This window comes from Erpetoichthys calabaricus, chromosome 7 (genome assembly GCF_900747795.2).
Source record: "Erpetoichthys calabaricus chromosome 7, fErpCal1.3, whole genome shotgun sequence".
NCBI lineage: Eukaryota > Metazoa > Chordata > Cladistia > Polypteriformes > Polypteridae > Erpetoichthys > Erpetoichthys calabaricus.
Window position 1 is genome coordinate 135,167,173 of NC_041400.2, and position 18,567 is coordinate 135,185,739.

Genomic DNA, 18,567 nt, shown 5'->3' on the forward strand with positions numbered 1-18,567 from the left:
TTAGTTATAGAAATGTCATTCGTGTTAATCATTTTTTTAATTATGTTAAATTTTTTTTTCAGATTGAATAAAAAAAGATACTCACATGTAACATTAACAATAATAACTCTTTCCATTTACATAGCATTTTCTCACTACTCAACTCACAGTGAGCATAGTTAGTGGGGAGCCACTTATACCACCACTACTGTAATATGCAGCATCCACCTAGATGATGGGATGGCAGTCCAGTGTGCTCATCACACATTAACTGGTGAAAGACAGTTAGCCATTTAGAAATGGGAGGGTGATTAAGAGTTAGAATGACTAGGCCAAGATGGGCAATTCAGTCAAGACATCAGGATACAATCTATGTCTAGGCATCTATTATCACAGTGAGTCAGGACCTCAACTTTACCTCTCATCCGAAGGTCAGCACCATTTTTTTTTTTTACAACACAGTGTCGTAGTGCATTGTGGCATCGGGATCCGCACATAGACAACAGGGTAAGCACGCCTTGATGGCCTTGTCAACACCTCTTCCAGCAGCAGCAACCCAAACTTTTCCTGCTTGGTCTCCCATCCAAGTACTGGCCAGGCCCGAACATGCATAGCTTCAGGTGGATGACCTGTTCTGAAGTGTATGTAGTATGGCTGCTGGCTGTAACTTATGGAGTAATCTTTGGTAACAGTTATTAGTGAAAAAAAGTTTTCAGCAATACACCAAGGGTAGATACTTTTTCTCAGTTAGGTCAGCAGGCCATTTCCCCTCAAGTACTTCTGATTGTTCATGTAGAAAATCTACTCAACAGACTACAGGATAACAGACATAAACCACATACTGGCTAAATTCAATGAGTTGTGGATGAAAATACCTAATATCTGTTAAAAATGACCAGAAAAGGTGACTGTCTACCAGGTAAACACAAGAAACAAAATTTCCAAAAACACTTACTGTATATTTTGTTCTTATTGAGTCATCCTTTTGTTAAAGATATACATACAATATAATAGGGGGCCTCGCACCTTGCTCGCTTCGCTTGCCAACCTCCTGCCCTGCGCTATGCACCAGCCACTTCGCATCTCTGTCGCTCGCGTATGTGGATTTCACTTTCACCAAACACCAAATCTTTTAATTCTTGCGGATATACCTCTTCATTGGGAAGAAACACTACTTTTCCCTGATGGCAACACAAAGTAGACAATCTACAAGTCTCCAATTTAAAGTTTAAATCCAAACAATATATTCAGTCTCTTTTCGCTGTTCCGTAATAATTTCCATTTGTTAGCGCTAATGCGATCCTTACTATTATTTTTTTTGAGACTTTCGAATTTTAGTACTTTCATTATCTCTAACCTGCTCTGCATGTGTATCGCGCCAACGTTTTTGAACCTCTTTACAACATTCTACTCTGTCATCTACTCTTTGTCTTTTATTTCCGGCCCCGGCCGTGGTTAAATCTCTTGGCAGAAAGTCAAAGGACTTGAAAGTATCTCTCTGAAAAAGTCACGTCTCAGGCTAAAAAGTCTTGTCTCGTCCCAGGATTTTTTTAATTAATAGAGAGATATCATAATGAAAAAATATATATCACAGTTTGTGGACTGATAACATATATTGAAGTTTGATGACAATTTTTCTTCTCTCTAATGTGTGAGTAAGGCATTAGAGGTTGTAAAGACAAATTTCTTGCTACGATTAAATGTAACTAATAGAGATCAAATAACCTAATATTTCCAAATTACTTGTCAATGAACACCATTTCAAGCTGTCACCTCATATTTGAGAAAATTGTAACTTTATTTTCAGTCCCAAAAAACTCAGACAAAATGCATTGCTGGAATGAATGAGTAACAAGACTTACCTACTGTATATCATATGTAAAAAATGGGTAGTAATGACAGTATGACTGTTGTGTAGTGCTCGACATAATTCAGCTATCATGTGATTGCTGTTTATGCATTTAGCTTTCACTTCATGTATTTACAGTATTTTATTTTGTATTATGTTATTTGTGTAAGTAACAATCCCCCATTTGGATATTTACGTTAGTTCTAAATGTTCTCCTGGTTAATTCAATGACATTTACTTTATTTTAATGTCACAGGGTAATGTCACATCTCCTTGGCAAATGGTCTGTATAATTTTTCAGATTACTTGTCTTTTCAGTATTACTATGTCTATACTCCTTAGATTTATTTTGAATAAGTAATCTATGTTTCCTCAAACTACTGGTTAATGCTATCATCCTTCTCTGACCAATAGCAGTTTAATGGCACATGCTGTCTATTAACAAATTTCCTACAAGACAGTTTCATCTTAATTTTTAGTGAAAATGTGTATGGAATATTTTTGGAACTTATATAAATAGTTGGTAAGTTTGACATTTGTTCATCACCTGAGATTTCAGAAATCTTGTTTATGTAAGAAAGACTAAAAACAACTGTGAAGAATTGGGGCACCAGATGGTGAACCCCTAGAGAAGTTTGACCACACAAAAACACAGTAAGTGGAAAAAGGTTGTTATGATTGCAGAGAAACATCTCCTTCAGACACAAGTCCTCTTCCGGTGGTGCGTCCATTTAGTCGGTTCTGGAGGAAGAGACAGGTCTATAACTGGTCTGTAATTGGAAGTGAAAATGATGTCAAAGTTCCTTGTGCTGCCGATCTTCTGTTCTGAGGACACAATAGACAAGAAGATGTGAACGTCAGTGCCATCTCCTGAGTCAGAGGGTAACTGTGATTGACAAATAGGCCCAGAAGATGTTTCCCATTCACTTGTGCAAGACAGTTATTGCCATGAAGCTTTAAAACCTTTTTATTGTATAATTGTCTCTATTCAATTATTCTAACCACTAATGAAAATAACAATAATTTCTCAGTTATAGCATCTTATTCTTACCATGAAAAGACTGAAGCTGTCCTCCATACTCAGGCATATTTTTTGACATTAGGGCTTAAACGCTGAGTCAATACTGTTAATGCAAGGTATTGTTTAGAGTTACCTCAGCTCCATCACTGATTGTCAAATTCCACTTTACATCAAAATTCAGGCATGATTGTACAGGAGTTAAAGTGGCAGGTTTTGAGAGATGCTTACTGCCACGTAATGCAGCACAAACAAAAAGTGGCATGTGTTATGAGATAATTTTGACAAAGACATATTACGGCAGATATGGAACTAAGTAAACTGAGATGTCATTTAAAATTTTAATGGCTCATATATAAACTCTTACAGTGACAGATTTAAACATCTTCAAAAATGACAGATATGTGGTAATTCTGTATAGATTGATGCATTAAAAGAAATGTTCACTGCTACACTTCATTGAATTTATTTTGATGTATAGATAACAATATTTCATCAAATTTTCTACCTTTCTCCTTTCAGTATTTTTAAAAGAAAACCTGGTCTTGAATAAGACACATGTACTATAAATCATAAAATTTACAAATCAAATTTACAGTATAAATAAACTTTAGGTTAAATAAAAAGTATCAAAAGTATTGCATATGTTTAATTTATTTTCTCTTACTCTAAGTTGGTTGCTCTGTCAGCATTTCTTCCAGAAAACACACCAAATGAACAGCAAAACAGTAACTTCATAACATGACGTAATTTAGTCCAAACCTGTTTATTTCATTTTAAAGGAGCTGGAGCTTCAAAGTGAGGCAGGATCTAAGCATGGAGACGAGACAAATGTAATACTTGTGAGAAAAGTGTGAATTAAAAGGTCGTAGGCAAACATATTGTGATGTACTGAATAGTAAGCTATGGTCTTGCAGTTGTACCGAGGAGTCTGGTTCTCTCTAAAGCAACTCTGTGGTAAGGGAAACAGGCATGAACACCAGGTGCCAAATGTGGATTGGACACAAAACAAGAATGAACCACAATGGATCAATTTCAAGAAGACAATTACACTAAAAAGCATATTTCAGCCTCTGTCTCGTAAAATTATTGGGGAAGAAAATCCAGGTTTGTCCTTCCAGGAATGCTTAATGGAGAAAGCTTAATAAAAGCTAATATTTACATGATTAAGTGGGTCATCAATATACAGACCATGTTTTTCATCTACTGGACCAACGTTTAAGTTATAACAGTGCCCATAAAAAGTTTTTACCCCTTTTCGAAATTTTAACATTTTACTGTTATGCAACATTGAATCACACTGGATTTAATTTGACTTTTATGGCATTGACCTAGAGAAAATGACTTTTCAATATCAAATTGAAAAGAGATCTCTGCCCAGAGCAGGCTGTCCACAAAAACTGAGTGAAGACTTGTGCATGAGGCCACCAAGAGACCTATGATAACGCAGAAGGAGTTACAAGCTACAGAGGATCAGATTGGAGCGACTAGGCATACAACAACTGCTCCCTGGGTGCTTCACCCGTCATAGCTTTATGGGAGAGTGACAAAGAGTAATCCACTGTTAAAAAAACACATGATATCCTGGCTAGAGTTTACCAGAAGGCACATTGCAGACGCTAAGGTTTCTATGATGTGATAAGACCAAAATTGAGCTTGTTTTCTATCAGATAAAAATGTAATATTTGGGGTAAGTCATACACTGCACATTATCAAAAATATACCATCCTCACCATGAAGTACAGTGGTATTGGCATCATACAGTGGGGATGCTTGTCTGCAGCAGGATCTGGAAGGTTTGTGAGGGTAGAGGGTTAAAATGAAGGCAGCAAAATACATATAAATCCTGGAGGAAAACCTGATGTAGCATGCAAGGTGATTTGGTTCCAGTAAGACAATGACCCCAAGCATAAAGTCTCAAGAATGGCATAAAAAACAGCAATGGTAGCCCTAGACTAGCTGAGTCATAATCCAGATCTCAATCCAACTGGGAATTTGTGGACTTGGAATAGGCTGTTCACTCTTGATGTCCACTCAACCTGACAGAACTTAAGCGGTTTAGAAAGGAAGAGCAAAGCTGACAGAGACTTGGGCACACAGACTCAATACTGACTTGAAGGGAGTGATCTCTTACGTGATCAATTATTTTGTGTTTTATATTTATAATTAATTAAGACCACTTTGCAGAAATCCTATTTCACTTTGACATTAAAGTCTTTATCAGGTGATCAGAGTCAAAAAAGTCAAATCCATCAAATCAATTGTAATTTAATGCTTTATGATAGTAAAATGTAAAAACCTCAAAGAGGTAAATACTTTATAGGCATTCTAAACAACATCTACTCTGTTGATGAGTTCATGAAGTTGTTTGATGTCTTTGCATTCAAATAGCCTTCTATTAACTGCATTCTGTTACACTGTTCCTTCCTTGCCTGTCTCAAAATAAGGCTTGATTAAAGTGTTCAGTGTTTTCAGTTATGTTCTATATTCTTTCATTTATTGTCATTGCCACCATGCTTACAATTTGTGATTTGAAAAGATGTCTGGCCCATAGAGTTTGTCTGAAATGTGTGGGGGAGACTTTCATTGCAGAGGATTGATGAATGGCACACTTCATTGTTCCAAAATCAAGGTGGAAGTGTCACATCAATCTTATGCAGTTATGTTTAGTGAGTGTCACTTAATAGTGAAGGGTTGAGATTTCTGTTACGTTTCAGCCTCAACATTTTACCACGACAGCATTTATGACATTCTGTTAATTTGAAATTAGTCATTGCCTGCTACTTATTTCATGCTGATTGCTCCATCATTACAGATTAAGACTGTAAGGGTGTGTGGGACAGTTATATTAAATGCACAGCCATAATTTGGTTTCCCATTATATGTATGCATATGTCATTAGCTATATATATATACATACAGTGTAAGCAGACAAGTCAGAGAGCCAAAGAAAGGTTGGGGTACATCCCTGATAACCCCATTTAATTTCAACAAAAAAGACAGCCGATACTAGCTCAAGCAAAAATTATGGCTTCAAGCACTGAATAGGCTAGTAGGAGCTCTGTCCTGTGCTAAAGTCAGTTTGGCAACTGACCACCTCAGGGAACACACCAGATTTATGGGGCGGAGTTTTCTCGGGCAGTGGGTTGGGTTCAGCTGTCCATTTTTGGGCGTGTTTTTCTTCCCTGCAGAAGAGGAAGGAAAAGATAATGTTAGCGTCAACACCCTCTCTCATCCCGGGTTGGTACTGCTTACCTCATTAGAGCCAGGTAGGTCTCCAGACGCGCTTGTGTGACAATAGAATATAAAGCTCTGGAACTGCTGGTTTTCACATCTTCAGATGGATATAATTTGTCAGCAGAGATCCAGCATCAGTTAGTAAAGTGAGGCACGGCCTCTCCACCCAATCTGGATATCTTTGGCAAGTGTATTGAAAACAGAAGACCTGGCGAAGTTCCACACAGTAACACAAGAACAGCTTGCATATTACAAACAAATGATTTCTCTGGTACCTTACACATTTGTCAGAAAGAAATTAATATTGCAATTAAACCATTTTTCAAACTGCATTTGTGAACGTCATGTTTTTAATATAATGTCCAGGCTAATTTTTCTTTTGAAATTTGGAATGAATTGTTGCATGAGTGGGAAATCTCTACTGCTATCTAGTGAATTATATTTCTGTTTTTTTGCTTTGTTAGAAAGTTATAAACATGAAACAATCTTTATACTTTTGAGACAGGATGAATGTCACAGGAATGAGCACACAAATTTCCAATCCAATCCTGTGTTATTAAAATGTCACACCAAATGAAAATGAAGCATCTTTATAATCATTCCACACAAACAATTGCATTTTTCATTCATTTATCTTGTTAATTTTTTTCTTTCATACTTCATATGATGGCTCAAATCCCATTCAATAAATTTTCATAATGAGTTCTTATGACGTTAATTCCAAGAGAAGTTTCCCTCTGGCACATCTCATTTACGTTTTCTCTCCAACACTTCCGGGAAACATTTTGTACTTTTTAATTGCTTAAAGGTACTTTTTTCTTTCATCTTGGTTCAAAACTAATTTAACAGCCATTATACTGAAAGATGAATTTTTTTTTTAACAAAGCATTGTTTATATTAAGCTGTCTTACCTTTCATAACAGGTACTGTTACTTAGTTCTTGCATTGACTTTATTCCCTTAATGTGAATGTTACCATTCTACTAGCTGTTGATTTGATCATTTAAATAAATAAATGTTATCTGATTTTTAGAATTTTCTAAAGGCTTTCAAGTGGGTCATTCAGTCCTCCTCCCTTTCACACACCCTTTCATTAGCTGTGCTAATATTGAAACAATCTTGCCCTAACTTAAAGAAATCCCTCCAGCTATGACAGAGGGAGTTTCTTTTGTACAGTAATAAAAGCCTTTACAATCCTTAACTTACAGAAATTGTTTCCAGCATTTGTATTAGGAGATGGGACTGAGCTACACCGAGTGTTGTAGGTGTACCATTCTTGTGTTTCATGTACTATACCTAATAATCGGAACAAATTCTTGGAAATAGACATTTATGTAGGAGGTGCAAATGGTCCAAAATATTTTTCAAATGAGGGAAGATAACATTCTGAAAAACACTTAATCTAATTCAGTCACAGGGCGTGAAGCCAATCTAACAATTTAATTTAAAACAACAAAAAAAAAAGCTTCAGCTGCACAAGTCCTCTCAACGTTTTTCACAGGAAAGCCAAATTAGCTTCAATGATAAAGAAATGAAGTAAAGATGACTGTCCGTTTGTCTACTTAAAACTGATCAAAACGCAGATGAAGAATTAAGCTATTCCTGGTGTACAAAGTGAATTTGAAGCACAAAATAAAAACAGGAGGTCCATGAAGAACTACTGAAACTACTCAATCCAATCCAATTCACGAAGGCGTAGGGCTGTAGCCAGCCTTAGCAACATCAGGTGCAAGGAAAGAATCATCTTTGGATGGAGTTTCGGTCCATCACAATGCCCACTCATGCACACACCCACACTTCACATTCTTATGCACACATGGTGCCAGTTTAGAATCACCCCAGTTAACTTATAATGTCTTTAGAGTGTTGGAGGAATTTGAGAAATAAGATAACATAATGTAACTTTCCCATACCTGCTTAGTCAATTCCAGGGTCATGGGAGAATGGAGCCTATTCTGGTAGCACTGGATACTAGACAGGAAACAGCTCTGGACGGGATTTTAGTTTATTGCAAACTCACTCATACACAAAATAAAAAGGAAATAAAGGTACACTAAATCATAATTCTGAGTAAAAACAGACAAATTAATAGACTAAGTGTCTCTCTATCTCTATATCTCAGGTATTGAAAGTGTGGTTAAGGCTTTGGACTTCAAACCCTGAGGTTGTTGGTTCATATCTCACTACTGACACTGTGTGACCATGAGCAAATCCTTTGACCTGCCTGTACTCCAATTGCAAAACCAAACAAAATGTAACCAATTTTGGGGGAGCCCACACCCTTGGGCTCTACTGTATATACAACAAACAAGGATAGTAACTAACAGAATTAGCAAAAATACAATGATCAATGAATAAGACAATATTCATTAAAGAATAATACAACAATAAAATACTCAGGAACATAAAATGCATAAGAGTTCACAAAAAACAAGATTGCTTGGGAAGATCAATACATTTGGTTTGGACTACTATGTTGCAAGACAACATACCAAAAGCTCTAATGATGACACAAAAAATGAAATGTTAGAAAACAGAAACATAAAATCCTAGTTCAGCTTTTGTGAACAATCAACACTGTTATAGCTCAGGTTGTGCCTAAGTGTTGTCACACACATGCGATTAGGGGAACAACTAAAGGGCTTGAATAAACGTAATTCCACACCTAACCAGGGGGTGGTGAAGTGCACTGATTCTCTTTCTCAATTCCTTGCAGACCATTCTTGGGAAGTCCTGCCTGGTCCTGGGGCAGCAAACGATGTCACTTCCGGTTCCAGCCCTGATAACATCACTTCCTTTACTTCCATTTAAAAAAAAAAGCCACCATCTTAAGACAGCAGTCAGTTCTGTTTTGGACTCAGTCGTGTGAACATGTCTGTTCTATTTAATCAATTTTGCAGCCGGGAAATATTATATGGGTGGCTACCCCAAACCTTTCCAATGTCTCTTGGTCGTTTTTGTGACACTGTATAATTACTGTACCTGGAGAGGAGAATTCATTAATTAGATTGAAAATATGTATAAATTAGGCTTTTAAATAGCAACAAATAGACTTAAATCTGATAGGGTTATTTATTTAAATGTTTTAAATTGCACATTGTTATAGAATTACAGCCCTAATTTATGTAAATATTAGCATGATAAATTTGTACTGTTTAATTTCTAGATTTATTGATTCCAGTATAATATAAGCAAATATAGCTTATTATGTAGACCACAGTGGATAACATACAATTAATTAAACAACAGCATACTATGTTTGCTTTGGGGGACATGTAAATCAGGTATATAAGAAATCAAGTGATTTGCTCGGACATGGGTAGCACCTGCACCGTGCTGTTTCAGGTCAGATATCTGTCCATGGTTAATCAAAAAAGCTCCATGGAAAATGCATTCATCCCCAGAAACAGGGCTCACCCACTGACATTCTGTCTTGCCTTCAAACCAGTACCTCGACAACCTCTTATATTTCACGAGGCAGACTTGCATTAGCAGATATAATTGTGTGTACTGTGTTGTTGTGGATGATGCTGCGCGATGGGACTTTTTTTTGTTAAAGTCAATAATGATGCTAATCTTAGCAATCTCATTCAGTATGCAGTGCTTGTCCATCTGCATCATTGGTGCAATATAAAAATGAAACTCATATACTGTACATTGATTTTAATTGTTCTTGTGTTATTTTCTGTGCTTTGAAGAGCTAGTGTATATATGAAATGATATGTACGTAAATAGGGTCAAATTATATCGTATCATAATTGTATTGTACTGATTGTGCTGATGTTTCAGTTTGGGATGATCCCACAGACAAGGGACGAATGGTGACTTTACAGATGTGTGTGGATGAATACCATTATCAGGAAACAACACAGGTAATAATCAAGTGCTATTATTAGACTTGGATTCACTTGGCACAGCTTCACTAAGTGTGAAGCACTGTCAGATCGATCACTTAAATTAACGCATTTAAGGGTTGCATTTAAAATAAATGTAATCACAGAAAATTTCTACATATTAATAACATGCGTTAGTGCTGGTGATTAATCATAAGCTCTAATTTTAAGCTATTTCGAGGTCTATAAATATGATAATATTTTTGATATTTCATTCTTATAGCTGTGGTCTTAGTTCTCGAACAGCCACACCCGGAAAAAATAAAAATGACAAAGTTCAAACATAAATATGTAGGGAATTGTTTTGACTATTTAAAGGCCAGTGATTATGAATATGTATGTTATTATTTTTGATTTTTGAACCTTTAGTAGGGACCTATCCCTCTATAGATCTCTAACACAGGATGACACATTTCTATTAAAATTGAGAATATTTAGACATTAAAGATTTAAACTGAAGCACACACTTTAATATTTCAAATATTGTAATATTTCAAATATTATATTCTGATGCAATTGTTCTTCAATTCAATTCAATTGATCCACAACTGAGTGTCTCCTTAGAATTCCAAGAGCAAAACTTAAAAGAAGTGGTGAGGCGGCCTTCTGCTGTTATGCACCTAAAATCTGGAATAGCCTGCCAATAGGAATTCGCCAGGCTAATACAGTGGAGCACTTTAAAAAACTGCTGAAAACACATTACTTTAACATGGCCTTCTTATAACTTCACTGTAATTTAAATCCTGATACTCTGTATATCCAATTCATTATAATAACTATTCATGGTGGCTCTAAAATCTGTACTAACCCCTACTCTCTCTTCTGTTTCCTTTTCCGGTGTCCTTTTGGTGGTGGCGCAATACTCAAAGCACCATGATGTTCCAACAATGATGGATGGTTTAAAAGCCAGAAGTCTGTATGACCAGCAGCATCAAGTGACTCTGTGAGAACCCTAACTACAAAGAGGACTATTTCATTTATGTTATGTAGAATGCCCAGAGGGGACTGGGCGGTCTCGTGGCCTGGAACCCCTACAGATTTTATTTTTTTTCTCCAGCTTTCTGGAGTTTTTTTTGGGTTTTTCTGTCCCCCTGGCCATTGGACCTTACTCCGTTTCTATGTTAACTAATGTTGTCTTATTTTAATTTGTTATTTTGTCTTTTATTTTTCTTTTCTTCATTATGTAAAGCACTTTGAGCTACTTTTTGTATGAAAATGTGCTATATAAATAAATGTTGTTTTTCTTGTTTATTATGTTCTTCTACCTCATAAATTCATCATTACATGTCTTATGAACACTCCAAATTAGGGAGGCTTACGCTAATTCAGACCTTTTATTTTCTTGTTTAAACATTTGACAGTGATACTGGCTGCTCTGATTAAAAGATGGTACTTCTTTTTGCTTTGTTAAAGATCTGCAATGGGTAAACATTTTGAAAGGAGCAAAGACAAAACAGGACTAGAAAGACTTCAAGAGACACACTAATGCTCATATCTTCTTTTGTTCTGCATAACCCAAGATTTTGACTTTTCTCTGACTTCTTTTAACTTTTAAACCCTCATGCCTTTAATCTTGCAAAATGACCTTATTTACTCCAACAGCACATGAAGATTCCTGTAATTTTCCAGAGCCCCATTAAGCAAACTGCCGAAACGTAATAAACAAAGAAAAGTGAGCCAAAGGTGTTGTTGCACATTGGTAAGCGGTGCCTTTGAGGTCAAAGTCAAGATGGGATTTCAAAAGGAGGTGGAGGGACATGTCTTTCATTAATCCAGGTGTCAGATGGACTTTGATGCCTGGGGCTTCCTTACTTCTTTTCAGTCAAGTAGAACCGCACATTTTACTGGTATCTGAAACCTAACTGCATGTAACTAGATTCTTCTTTCCATAATAATTATTGTCTTCTGTCAGTGCAGACTTGCATATCGTATTTGTAAATAATGGCATTAAAGTGTATTTAACTTACAGCTGCTGGACTAGCCGAGTATCCATTAACACGCTCTTTTTATGTGATTGACGCACATTTCAGGACTCTAAGGGGAAAACACACTTTGCATTTACAGTGTTAACTGTTAATTTTTATATGAGAATGACAACCTTTCTTTTTAAGAATTACACATTGACTGTTCTATTTAACATGTAAACTTGACCTAATAAATATTAGTTTTTTCTGCAACCCCACAATAAACTTACATTTCATACTATAAAATAGAAAATTCTGATACTCGTATAATCTTCTTACAGGAAAACTGCCAGCATTGATCTGGAACACTTAAAGAAAACTTTTGTTTTCCAAAACATTATATGTACCTCTTTTCACAGCCCATCCAAGCACCTTCAGCTGCAAGATAAGAACTAGAGCAGGATCCTGCCATAAGTGATGAATCAGGCTCTGACAGTTACCAGGACAGCTTAGAATCGCTAGTCACTCTGAAATGCTTGTATCTGAAATGTGGTAGAAACCTTATTCAAACTTCAGGAGAATTGCAAACTTTGCTTAGATAATGAGTGGGATGGACAATGAATCCAGGTCCATGGAACTGTGAAACAACAGTGTTAATACCCGCGCCATTGTGCCACTCTTACTGGAACGTCCATCCATTAATTTCTCAATATCTCTTATTCTATTACAGAATTGCAGGGTGCTGGAGCCTATCTTGGTAGCATTGGACAAAAGGCAGCAACCAAACCTACATGGGATATTAATTTATGTCAAGGTGCACACATGATAATTCCCACACAAGCTCCTAACTGAAGAAACTCAGAATCACCAATCAGAAGGTGGGCAAAGTCAGTAGGTCAGCAGACGATGGCAATCTCAAACCACATATGATTTGAATATATACTAAGGAAAGACAAAAACACATTTCTTTTCGTATTTAACACATTTCTTTTCGTATTTAAGTAAGGTGGCAGGTTAATGAGGGCTTCAAAAAGGAATACTGTAGTCATGACTGAGCAGGGATTGAACATAGGAATTGGTAAGACTAGCAACTGTAAAAGTTGAGACAGACAAAGATAAATAGTTGGGGCACCACATTGGTGACCCTGTAAAATTGCGTGAAGAAAATAATAATAAAAAAAGCACACAACAAAATTGCAGAGATGTCTTCTCAGACAAGAGTTCTTCAGTTGAACTACAACAAAATGGTTAAGTGGTCATGTGGCAGGAAGAGGTGGGTCCAGGTGGTTGGACAACAGAAGTGATGTCGGTGATGGAGTTGTCTGGTAATCGTCTGATCAATAGAGGGAGGAAAAGAGAAGGCATTAGAACATAGCACAGGTAGTTACTATCACTAAAGCCCCTTTAGCCCATTAAAGGAAACAATGTTCAGACAATTTCAGAGCACATGGCTTAGCCTGAAATAAATTGGCTGCCATGACTTCACACGCATGCACACTCACGTAGGTATACCCTCGCAGAGCAATGACTTCATAAGCACTTGGTGCCAAAATAGGACAAAATGCCTAAAAGAAAATTAAAATTAAAATAAAATGCTATGAATTTCACCTAATTTGTCACTTAAGGAATGATGCCAGTCCATCCAGAGGACTGAAGAAAAGCATGAGACAAGTTGACTTGTGTTAAGAGGGCAAGACTTGCTCATGACTCTGCCTACCGGGGAGGCTTCAGACATGAGATTGTTTTGCTGGCATCATGTAATGTGAGGCACCCACTCCTCTGAGGATATACAGACTGAGGAACATGTCTGTTACAGAAAGATAAAGAGAACTAAACAGATGGGATATTTGAATTGCTTTGAAGATGAATGGTGGTCACAATGCAAGGGTACCAATGTGGCTGTGTAGTAAAGCTACATGTTGCTGCCTGGTATATTGGTATCTTCACACTGTTGGTCTCTTCATTTATATATAATTTCTTTTAATAAATATTTCACTTTTTAACTTCTGGTTTTGTTTCTTGTTGTTACAATATTTCATGTATTTAACAGAAACTGGCTTTACTCTTGACATATATTATATATATGCAAAAGAAGCAAAAGCAACTTAAGTGTCTAAGCTAAAACTATTTTTGGAGTTTCACTGTTTCACTGATACATATTTAATATCATCTCCAGACAGAAGAGCAGCTTCAGCGACAGACTGCTGTCACTGTCCTGCTCCACAGACAGATTGAGGAGATCGTTTCTCCCCCAAACTATGCGACTCTTTAATTCAACCGGGGGGGGGGGGGAGTGGGGGGGGGGTGTAAACGTTAACATTCAACATTATGCATAGTTATTGTCTGTTTTTCACCTGCATTATTATCATTCTTTAATTTAATATTATTTATTGTATCAGTATGCTGCTGCTGAAGAATGTGAATTTCCCATTGGGATTAATAAAGTATCTATCTATCTATCTATCTATCTATCTATCTATCTATCTATCTATCTATCTATCTATCTATCTACTCTATGAAAGAACATGAATATCTGTTAAAAGTACAGTATATCAAATTGAATTACTTACACAGTACCAATAATGGCAATTGACAGAAACTGTAGGAATTCTGTGTTAAGGAGGTGCAGCAGTTCAACTGCATCACAGATACAACGAAAACCTTTGAATTTTTATGAAAATAATTAAGCTTAATATGTACAGTAGCTATATGCCTATATATCAACTTAAAACAATTACTTGGGATAAATGGTGTTCTGGTAAAATACACAAAAGCAGGCTGCATTATAGAACAGAAAGTGAAAAGTCAATATTATTGTGTTCCATTGACACTTTTTATCAGACTCAACAGCAGACCGACTTGATACGGATGCCCTGCTGTAAACTACTGTAAAGAAACTGTTTAACTAATGGGAGGGCTTCTTTTATTTGGTGCTTATCTGACTGAAAGTGCATTTCAGAGTGACAGCACATTGCTAACCAGATGGTCAAATTCTAATACTTATGTGCCCATCCCAGCAAAGCAAACAAACAAAGTAATACAAGTAATGTTAGACTGAAACTAGACAGCCTGACAAAAGCGTTTTTTACATTCTCCATCAACATGAGATCAATAAAGGTCAGGGCAGATTTGGTTGCTTTCTTTCATGTGGAGCAAATGGTTGTGACCAGAGTTTGTTTTTAAAATGTTCTTAATCTCTTCTGCTGGGGCCATTTAGGGTGACGGAAAATTAAATTGTATCTGTGTTTCTACTATAAAACTAAAAACATATCTTATGATTTTGAATTGGATGTCAGGAGTGAAGCTGATAATCTTGGTGGTTTCCATCATACCACAGACACGTTTAGGGTGTTGTCCAGTCTCATGAGCCATTTCCATATGAAGCGTAGCTGATATTTAGAAATGTTTAGCGTCATACAGACATTACAGATGGACTTTTACATTTCTTTTTCCTCCTCCTTTAGCCTTTCTCAGCACAACTTTGTATCATAGGATATATTAGTCTTTTATTATCAAAGTCAAGCTATAGCATTACAGTCTGGTATTTCATTTGCAGCATGTACAACCACAAGAGACTGCGGAGATTAGTGAGTTCAGCAGAGAGTATTATCAGGATGCCTCTCCATTCTGTGAAAGACATATTCTTCAAATGCTGTGCCTGTAAGGCCTGCTGCATTGTGTAAGAACCCTCTCATGGATTCTGGAAAAAAGGTACTGCAGCATCAGAGCCCGATCTGTCAGGTTATGTGACAGATTTTCCCCCCAGGCCGTGAGGCTCCGCAACGCAGTGCATCACCCACCCTACACTAAGAACCTAGATTATGATCTTTCTCGCCAGTTTCCCTCAACAAAACACTCTATCTATTACAACAAGAGATCGTTCACCACATCAAACTGTGCAATTTTCATTTAACGGATCACTCAATAATTGTGGTTGTTAATTATACTAGCATATTTGCTGTTTTAATAGTATGTTGTTTGTGTACGCCGTCTTGTCTTATTTGCTCTATGTGTACACTGTGGGCCCTGGGCTTCATCATTTCATCTCTCTCTATACTACTATATGGTGTAGATGACAATAAATTTTACTTTAACTTTGGCTTTGTCTTTGGGTTTGCAGTGCAAAAGAGTTATTTGCATTTAGAGTTTCTCTGTACCAGATTTCAAAGAACAGGGTGTGTATCCTACCTGATGAAAAAGGCAGATTTCTTATATCAAGCTTTATAACTCAATGGTGAGGCCTCATCTGGAGTACTATGTACAGTTTTGGTCTCCATGCTACAAAAAGGACACAGCAGTGCTAGGAACAGTCCAGAGAAGAGCAGCTAGGCTTATTCCAGGGATACAGGGGTTGAATTATGAGGAAAGATTAAAAGAGCTGAGCCTATACAGTTTAAGCAAAAGAAGATTAAGAGGAGACATGCTTGAATTGTTTAAAATTATGAAGGGAATTAACACAGTGGATTGAGATTGTTATTTTAAAATGAGTTCATCAAAAACATGGAGACACAGTTGGAAACTTGTTAAGGATAAATTTTGCACAAACATTAGGAAGTTTTTCGTTAAACAGAGAACTGTAGATGCATGGAATAAGCTAACAAGTAGCATGATAGACAGTAGGACTTTAGGGACTTTCAAAACTCGACTTGATGTTTTCTTAGAAGAATTAAATGGATAGGACTGGTGAGCTTTGTTGGGATGAATGGCCTGTTCTCATCTAGAGTGTTCTGATGTTCTAATCTTGTGACAATAATCCTTTTTACGACAATGTTGGAATTTGTGGAGTTAGTAGTAGTAGTAGTAGTATAGTAGTAGTAGTAGTAGTAATAGTATTAATGTTGTCAAGTAAACAGAGTACAGTGAAATTCTTACATGCATGTCTGACTAATATGTAATACATCACAACATGATTGGTGAGTCTGATGACCTTATCTCAAAACTTCTGTTTTCCTTACCTAAAAGATCTTAGAGCACATTTGTCACAAAACTGAAGTTGAAAATGAAGTACAAGTCTCTGGAGACTTGAAGGAATGAGCATCATGCTGAGGCTGATGGCACGCCTAAATTCACACACCCTCTATTGCATACCTGATTTATAGGAATTGCAGCCAGATGGCCCCTTGTGATAGATGGAGCCAACATAAGGCTTGGAAGGAGACGATAGATCATTCAGAGTTTGAACGTCAGAGTATAGATTGAAACGATTTAAACAAATGTTTATCATTTGAGCATTAGAGATGCTAAATAAAATCGACATGTCCCAAGACAGCAAGGAAATAATTCGAAAATAAATAAAAGCTACTCAGAATCCAACATTTTCTTGCATGGCTTAGGCATAGCCATAGTAAGCTTAATGTTAAGTTCAATGTTTTTCAAGTTGAAGTTATTTCTTCACAATCATACTTATGTTTATATGCAACACAAAACTGTTCATAAATTAATCATTTGTTATAAATTTAAAAAAATATCTAGCCTGCTCCTGTGTTTTAACTCTTTGAGGGCTGAATATTTTTTCCAAAAAACACAGTTTTCTGAAAAGCACACAAAGCAATGGTTTCACACATAAGTCAACATAAAACGTCTGTTGCTATGTGCTGTGGCTGCTGTTGGCGCATGTTCGGTATCTCTGGCGGCAGTGGCTGTGTTGGGGGCACCTCTATGGTCAGCAGGAATGCATGTTGGGCTGGCTGTCTTCGCACAGCAGGTGGGTGGCAGTCGCAGTGTGACACAATCTGGTTTGTACGTCTTGTCATCATAAGTGGTGGTCCTCCCATGCAAACATTGCTGTAGGCGCATCAGCTATATGAAAGTGTTCATCACTTGGGGACCGATCAGATGATGCTGGTACCTCACTTTCGTTTTTGATCTCCATCTCCATATCACTTGCATCAACTCAGAGTCCGACAATTCAGAGTCCTATTCAATGAAATTACGTAAAACATCCATGGAGTATTTTGCTTTGCACATTCGCTTTGGGCTCTCGCCAGAGGTCGGTGCCATTTTAGAGGTTGTTTGCTCTTCACTACTCATGCACGCGTAGGGAATTGAGGTAAAATCAACAAAGCTATATAACTTTCCTTCTAGCAAAAAGAGTTGAACTAAAACGTAAGGGTAAGTTTTGTTGCAGTTTACAGCTGATTACCGTCCTCTACTCCTGAATTTGACAAAAGTCGACATCAGCCCTGAAAGAGTTAAAATAGAGGTGAATGGGACTGGGGTCCAAATGTCAAAACAAAATCCATAAAACTTACCAATATGTCTATTTTGAAACAGCAAAGGTTTTGTTTTACAAAAATATGTCTTCTACATTTCTGAGGCATGGTTGTGGCAACAACTGTAAACTGGAAGTAATACATTTTATACCAGATTCTTGGTAGCTGTTGTTATGAGTAAAGTTCTGATATTCATCCTAAATGGACCCCCAATTTGCTGCACATTATCTTACTTTTGTTTCTGCAGTTCTGTTTCTTCAATGGTTACGTTCAGCCATGGTTTTTTCGCAAATAATGCTCTACGCAAAACTCTGCCAAGTGTCTGATATAGAGGCAAAGCAGTCAGTGTGCATTTAAATGATCTGATTTGAGTACTTATCTTCCGTGACTCACAACATCTGCAGGGGCCAAAGGCTCATGCGTACTTACAACATATGATTTTCTTATGCAATGTGTAGGCAATGCTGGCACATATT